At 40.9% G+C, this 8,020-nt stretch overlaps 1 pseudogene; it reads left to right on the forward strand.

The window, feature by feature from the left end:
- Nucleotides 1–2,182: 2,182 nt before the first annotated feature.
- On the forward strand, nt 2,183–3,635 carry LOC127674442 (programmed cell death protein 5-like; annotated as a pseudogene).
- Nucleotides 3,636–8,020: the final 4,385 nt, after the last annotated feature.

Genomic DNA, 8,020 nt, shown 5'->3' on the forward strand with positions numbered 1-8,020 from the left:
GATTAGTTCGATCTTCTTATATTTGTCGAGTTCTGTCTTGTGACCAATTATTTTGTCAATTTTGGAGAAGTTACCATGAGGTGCTGAGAAAAAGGTATATTCTATTGCTTTAGGATGAAATGTTCTATAAATATCAGTCAAGTCTAATTGCTCCAAAGCTTCAATTAGTTTCACTGTGTCCCTCTTTCGTTTCTGTTTTCCTGATCGGTCCATTGAGGAGAGTGGTGTGTTGAAGTCACCCACAATTATTGTGTTAGGTGCAATGTGTGCTTTCAACTTTAGTAAGGTTTCTTTTATGAATGGGGGTGCCCTTGCATTTGGAGCATACATGTTTAGAATTTAGAGTTCTTCTTGGTGTATTTCTCCTTTGACCAGCAAAAAGTGTCCTTCCATTTCTCTTTTGATAACTTTAGGATGAAAGATAATTTTATCTAATATTACAATGTCTACTCTACCATGTTTCCTGAGACCATTTGCTTGTAAAATTGTCTTCCAGCCTTTACTCTAAGGTAGTGTTTGTTTTTGACACTGAGGTGTGTTTCCTGTGTGCAGCAAAATGTAGGCTCCTGTTTATATATCCAGTCTGTTAGTCTATGTCTTTTTACTGCGGAATTGAGTTCATTGATGTTAAGTGATATTAAGGAATAGTGATTATTACTTCCTGTCATTTTTTATGTTATTTTTTATATTTGATTGGTTATCTTCTTTTGGATTTGATGAAAGAAGGTTAATATTGCTTTTTCCAAGGTGTAGTTTCTCTCCTTGTATTCGTGTTTTCTCCCTATTATCCTTTATAGGGCTGGGTTTGTGGATAGATATTGGGTAAACTTGGTTTTGTCATGGAATATCTTGGTTTCTCCATCTATAGTGATTGAGAGTTTTGCTGGATATAGTAGTTTTCCCTGGCATTTGTGATCTCTTAGAGTCTGCATGGGATCTGCCCAGGATCTTCTAGCTTTCATGAGAAGTCTGGTGTAATTCTGATAGGTCTTCCTTTATATGTTACTTGGCCTTTTTCTCTTACTGACTTTAATATTCTTTCTTTGTTTAGTACATTTGGGGTTTTGATTATTATGTGATGGCATTTCTATTCTGGTCCAGTCTGTTTGGAGTTCTGTAGGCTTCTTGTACATTCATGGGCATCTCTCTCTTTAGGTCAGGGAAATTTTCTTCCATAATTTTGTTGAAGATATTTGCTGGCTCTTTAAATTGTAAATCTTCACTCTCCTCTATGCCTATATATAATCCTTAGGTTTGGTCTTCTCATTGTGTCCTATATTTCCTGGATGTTTTGGGTTACAAGCTTTTTGCATTTTGCATTTTCTTTGACTGTTCTGTCCATTCTTTCTATGGTGTTTTTGGCATCTGAGATTCTTTCCTCTAAATTTTGTATTCTGTTGTTGATATTTGTATCTATGACCCCTGATTTCTTCCCTGATTTCTTCCCTAGGTTTTCTATCTCCAAAGTTGTCTCCCTTTGTGATTTCTTAGTTGTTTCTACTTCTGTTTTTAGATCCTGGATGGTTTTGCTCAGTTCCTTCACTTGTTTGTTTGTGTTTTCCTGTAATTCTTCAAGAGGTTTTTGCGTTTTCTCTTTCACGACTTTTGCCTTTTGACCCAAGTTCTCCTGTATTTAAGTGATTTTTGCATTTCCTCTTTATTGGCTTCTATCTGTTTACCTATATTCTTCTGAATTTCTTTAAATGATTTTTGTGTTTCCCTTATATAGGCTTCTAACTTTTGATCCATTTTCTCCTGTTTTTCTTTAAGAGATTTATTTATATCCTTCATGTGTTCCTCTAACAGTATCATGACCAGTGATTTTTAAATTCAAATCTTGTTTTTCTGGTGTGTTGGGATTATCCAGGACTTGCTGTTGGTGGAGAATTGGGTTCAGATGCTGCCATACTGCCTTGATTTCTGTTAGTAACGTTCCTACATTTGCCTTTAGCCATCTAGTTCACACTAGTGTTAGTTGGTCTTGTTGTCACTGGCTGCTGCTTGAACTCCTGTGAGCCTGTAAGACTATTTCCATACCACTGGATGACTGGGTTTTCCTTGGGACAGACTGCTGATGTGCTGTCCTCCTCTTGTGTGCTGTTGGAGCCCTGCTGTGTCTTGACCCAAGCAATGTTATACTTGGGTTGTCTCAGTGAACCTGGTACTCCCTGTCTGCTCTGTCATGGAGCGAAGATGGCACCGGGGTGTTACTCCAACTGCTGATCACCACGTAGGGCACAGGACCAATGACCAGCTGGCACACAGACGAACTGCTGATCTGCCCAGATCCTGGGCACAGACAGACCCCGGGTTGTTTGTGCCTCCAGAGATCTGAAACTCGGGATATCTCAGTACCTGGTGCTGCCCCTCTGCTTAGTCAGGGAGAGAAGATGGCGGCAAGGAGTCACTCCAAATGCTGATCACCTAGTAGGGCACAGGACCCACAAATGGCTAGAACACAGGCAAACTGCATATCTGCCCAGGTCCTTGGTGTAGGCCCCAGTGGTTTGTGCCCCCCAGAGATCTTAAACTCGGGATATCTCAGTACCTAGTGCTGCCCTTCTGCTCCATCAGGGAGTGAAAATGGAGGCCCATGTCCAAATATAGCTTTAAAAATATTTATCTTCATTGTTACAAATCATCAAAAATTCTTAGATTTATATAAATTCTATGAATCCCAGATCAATACTCAACATCCATTTCTTTAGAGCAGAAACAAAGTCAACTTAAAGCCACATTTTCTTATAGGTTTACATAGCCTGTTCTTCATGGGTAGCTAAGCACAGCTTTTGCAGTTTCCTGGGACAGCAGAGATTAGTCTTTAGTAAATACTTTCATGTAAAAACAAAATGGTGACAGACTAAAATTAAAATGATTCCTTACAATGTTTTGAGTTTATGAAAAATGATTAGCTCTTTCTAATATCTTTACAGGCATTAATATCTCCAATTCTTCAAATAGCTAGAAGAACGAAGTACTAACTTTTATATGCTTCTACGTCATCTTTAAATTCTCTAATCTTGAATCTCAGGCTGAAGCGCTTCCGACCGAGTGTACCGGAGGGCGGGTGCGGCTGCGCAACCCCCGCACCCCGACGGCCACTGCACCTGTGCAACATGGGACAGCAACGCCAAGGTTGACGAAAAACTGGAGGCGCTGAGGAAGCAGAGGCTGGCCGAGCTGCAGGCAAAGCATGGAGATCCTGGTGATGCAACCCAACAGGAAGCAAAACAAAGGGAAACAGAAATGAGAAACAGTATCTTAGCCCAAGTTCTGGATCAATCAGCCCAGGCCAGATTAAGTAACTTAGCACTTGTAAAGCCTGAAAAAAACTAAAGCAGTGGAGAACTACCTTATACAGATGGCCTGATATGGAGAACTAAGCGGGAAGGTGTCAGAACAAGGTGTAATAGAAATACTTGAGAAAGTCGGCCAGCAGACAGAAAAGAAAACAACAGTGAAATTCAACAGAAGAAAAGTAATGGACTCCGATGAAGAGGATGATTACTAAGAGGACATGCACACTGACAGACTTACGGAGCAGTGTCTAGGACAGTCACCACCTTGTAAATGTTTCCGTTGTTCCCTGTCTATATATGCCTTTTGAAAAAATAAACTTGTACCTCAAACTCAAAGACTTTGGGTGTTTGAGAATCACAGGCAATTCAAAAGAAAAAAAAATTCTCTAATCTTTGTTTCCTCATCCTAGCAATTCCATGGCTTCATATGTTCTCCGTATAATACTATTTATTCCTAAATCGTATATAAATTCCTGTAGTTTCTATCCATGTTTTTTTTTTTTCTTGACACGACTTTAATTCTCTATCCTTTATATCCCCAAGTTCACCCTGGCTAATTAATGCAGCAGTCATTAGAACAGATTGCATATGTGTCTCCTCATGATTCCAAATCCACATCTGGCAATGAGCTGTTTCTACAAATGACCATATAGACTGTTATGACCTCTATGATTATGTTGTCTAGATCTTTTCCCCTGGCCATAAAAGCCAAGCAGAAGGCCTGTTCCTCATTCAAAACAGCTTCATGACCATCTTCATTCCTTATTCTTGAAAAATGCATCTGTTTCAATTATTATGGTGGGAATAGAGCTGGGTAATGGGTGGGGGATATATTCTCCAGAAAGAAAGATTGAAAATATAGTAATAAAGACAGAAGATCAACTTTAGGGCAATAACAACCATCAGCACACATGGGGATCAAGGGAATCTGTGGCATGGCAATCCTCCAGGGGAAAGAACTATGTCACACCTCCCCTTCCACAGGCATGTCAAACACTGGAGAACACTGTATAATTAATGCATTTCTACAAATTGAGCTATGTGTTTATTGTCACCCAAATTTAGATCATCACCCACTAGGCTGTGAAGGCAGATTACCTGGGTCCTGATCTCAGCTCTAGCTCTTAGTAACTGAGCTTTCTGCCTTTCTACTTACCCTTTAAAACAATCTAAAAAGTGGTGACAAAAGTATCTAAGTAAGAAATTTTTCTGGAAAATGAAGTAAAACAGAATTTCAAAAGTAAATTCCTATATATGGTACATGAGTATTTCTAATTTGTGAATACATCCTAGATAGCATGCTTGGGTACCTTATGATTATTGCATTGTGATATAAACTTTTATGAAGCAACTTGAAGGGAAATCTTGTTTTGATTACAAGTGCTCTTTCTATGTGTGTGTGTGTGTGTGTGTTATTTATTCTGTCACAAAAATTGATTTGAGACAAGTTTCAAATAGAACAGTTTCTGAAACATTTTGTTGTCATTGGCAGAGTATTATATTTCATTTCCAACAGTACAATGTAATCATTATATTGAAGAATACAATTCCAAGAAGGAACTTTTGTAACAAGTAATAAATACACTGATACTAAAACCACACAAAGATAAAACAAAGAAAGAGAACTTCAGACCAATTTCCCTTATGAACATCGATGCAAAAATACTCAATAAAATTCTTGCAAACTGAAATTTGCTGCCTGCCGGGACAGAAAAGGATCACTAGGTACTGTATCACCCTGAGCTTTAGATCTCTGGTGGTGCAAACCACCAGAGTTCTGCCTGCACTCAGGAACTGAGCACATAGGCTGTTTATCTGCCAGCCCACCAGGCTCAGGGCCAGCGTCCTGCCCAGGGAGCTGCGGAAGGAGAGAAGCCCCGCGGCCCTATTTGCTGCCTGCCAGGACAGAAAAGGATCACTAGGTACTGTATCACCCTGAGCTTTAGATCTCTGGGGGTGCAAACCGCCAGGGTTCTGCCTGCACTCAGGAACTGAGCACATAGGCGGTTCATCTGCATGCCAGTCCATCGTGGGACCTGTGTCCTATGCAAGAATCAACAGAGGGAGTGACCCACACCACAACATCTTCCCCCCATAATAGAGCAGACAGAGAAAACCTGGTTGACCTTGACAACCTAAGTATAACATTGCTTGAGGCAAGACTGAGAAGGGCTCCAAAGGCACAAAAGAGGAAGGCAGCATATCAGTAATCTGTGCCAGAGGAAACCCAGTCATCCAGTGTTGCAGAGATAACCTTAAAGATCCACAGTAGGTTGAAGCACCAGCCAGTGACAATAAGACCATCTAACACCTGGGAGAACTAGGTGGCTAAAGGCAAACGTAGGAACATTACTAACAGAAACCAAGGCATTATAGCAACATCTGAACCCAATTCTCCAACAATAGCAAGTCCTGGATACCCCAACACACCAGAAAAACAAGATTTGGATTTAAAACCATTGGTCATGATGCTGGTACAGGAACACATGAAGGACATACTTAAAGAAATTCAGGAGAAAATGGATCAAAAATTAGAAGTCCTTACAAGGGAAACACAAAAATCATTGAAAGAAATTCAGGAGAATACAAAAGCCAATAAGGAGGAAACACAAAAATCACTTAAAGAAATACAGGAGAACTTTGATCAACAGGCAGAAGCCATGAAAGAGGAAACACAAAAATCTGGTGGGGGACCAGAAAAGCAGAAATCATTTGAAAGGTAAGTAAAAAAATATATTGAATGAAATTAAAAAAAAATTAAAAAAAAGAAAGAAAGAAAGCTGAGCAAGCCAGGAAAAGCAAGCCAGTAAGTAACATCCCTCTATGGCCTCTGAATCAGCTCCTGCTTCCTGACCTGCTTCAGTTCCAGTCCTGACTTCCTTTTGGTGATGAACAGCAATTTGGAACTATAAGCTGAATAAACCCTTTACTCCCCCCCAAATATTATGAGCAAATATAAACTATAAATAATAAAAAACAAATAAAATAAAAGTAAACACAGAACCAAAGAAAGTAAAAAAGAAAGAAAGCCCAAGTGATGATGTTGAATCACACTTAGAAGGGGGAACATGTTAGTCATGGGAGAGAGAGGGAAGAAGGGAACTGGGTGGAGATACAGGAGGGGGCCGAGAATGGGGGCAGTATGAAGAGAGGCAGGAGGCTCAGAGGGCCAGGAAAATGAATAGAAATCTGTAGCTGCCAGGGATGGGGATAGGGTAGGGGAATCTTAAGGAAGTCCCAGAGTGTAGATGTGGGGCATGCTCCTAGGCCAAGATCCCTAACCAAGATGCCTAACAATAGGGACATGGACACTGAAGAGTTCACCTCCTGTAGCCATGCAGAACCCACAGTGAAGAGATAAGGACACAAACATACCCACAAAACTTTTGACCCAAAATGAGTTCTGTCTAAAAGAAGTGCAGGGGCAAAGATTAAGCAGAGATTGAAGGAATGGCCAACCAATAGCCAGCCCTACTTGAGACCCATCTCATGGGCAAGCACCAATCCCTGGCATTACTAATGATACTATGTTATGTTTACTGACAGAAGCCTAGCATAACTGTACTCTGAGCGGCTCTACCCAGCAACTGCCTGAAACAGATGCAGATACCCACAGCCAAATATTGGATGAAAGTCAGGGACTCTTGTGGAAGAGGTAGGGGAAGGATTGAAGATCCTGAGTGGGATAGGAACCCTACAGGACAACTGTTGGGAACCAGCAAGCTTGGCTCAATGCCCCCAGCTGAGCTGTTTGCACAGGTTTCTTGAGAGCAAAACAACCGGTGGCTTAGCTTGATTCCTGCCTTTCGGCCCTATTTGGTAGGGACTTCCTAGGTACCTGACCTATGGCTATAATTTTTTCCTGTTCCCTTCCCTGGCCTCTAGTATATATATTGCTGGTCTCTCAGTAATGCCTAGGCCATTCTCCTTACAGAATGACCTGTGTCTGTGTTTTCTGTTAATCCCCCAGGCCTACACCCAATACTCGGTACTGTGGTGGCACAGGCACTGTCAGACAACCAACACAGTCAACTAACCTAGACCTCTGGGAGCTCTCAGAGAGTGAGCCACTAACCAAAGAATGCACAAGGGCTGGAATCAGGTGCTCAGCACATTAAGCAGCAGACATGGAGCTCAGTCTCCATGTAATTCTCCCAACAACTGCTCCAGAGTCCTTTCTTAAAGCTGTAGCCTGACTCTGGTATCCATTCTCTAACTGGACTGCCTTGTCTGGTTTCAGTGGGAGAGGATGTGAATAATCTGGCAGAGACTTGATGTGCCATGGTGGGTGGATAGAGAGGGGCCCCCACCCTCTCATAGGAGAAGGGGAGGAGGAGGGTTCATCTCAGTGAGGGTGGACCAGGAGGAGAGCAGCTCTTGGATGTAAATAAATAAATAAATAAATTGATTAATTCAAAAAGGATAAGGTAAAAGCTAATTTATGTATATATTCTGCTGAAATATTATAACCAGAGATTGGTGTTTGAACCACAGCTGTGTCAATTCTGTTAAGTTAATGCACTCTTTGGCCTAAAACCAATCCTGTTGTAAAAATAATTTTAGAAAAGGATTTCTGTCAAAATATGTAGTAAAAGCATGTATGAACTAAAGTGGCGTGCAGGTGGAAGGCATGTGGCAACTACTCAGGAAGTTATTGCTAAATGTCCAGAACAATGTCTCTGTGTATTACATCTATGAGTTCTTTCTCTAATGCATAAATG

This window comes from Apodemus sylvaticus, chromosome X (assembly GCF_947179515.1).
Source record: "Apodemus sylvaticus chromosome X, mApoSyl1.1, whole genome shotgun sequence".
Classification (NCBI taxonomy): Eukaryota; Metazoa; Chordata; class Mammalia; order Rodentia; family Muridae; genus Apodemus; species Apodemus sylvaticus.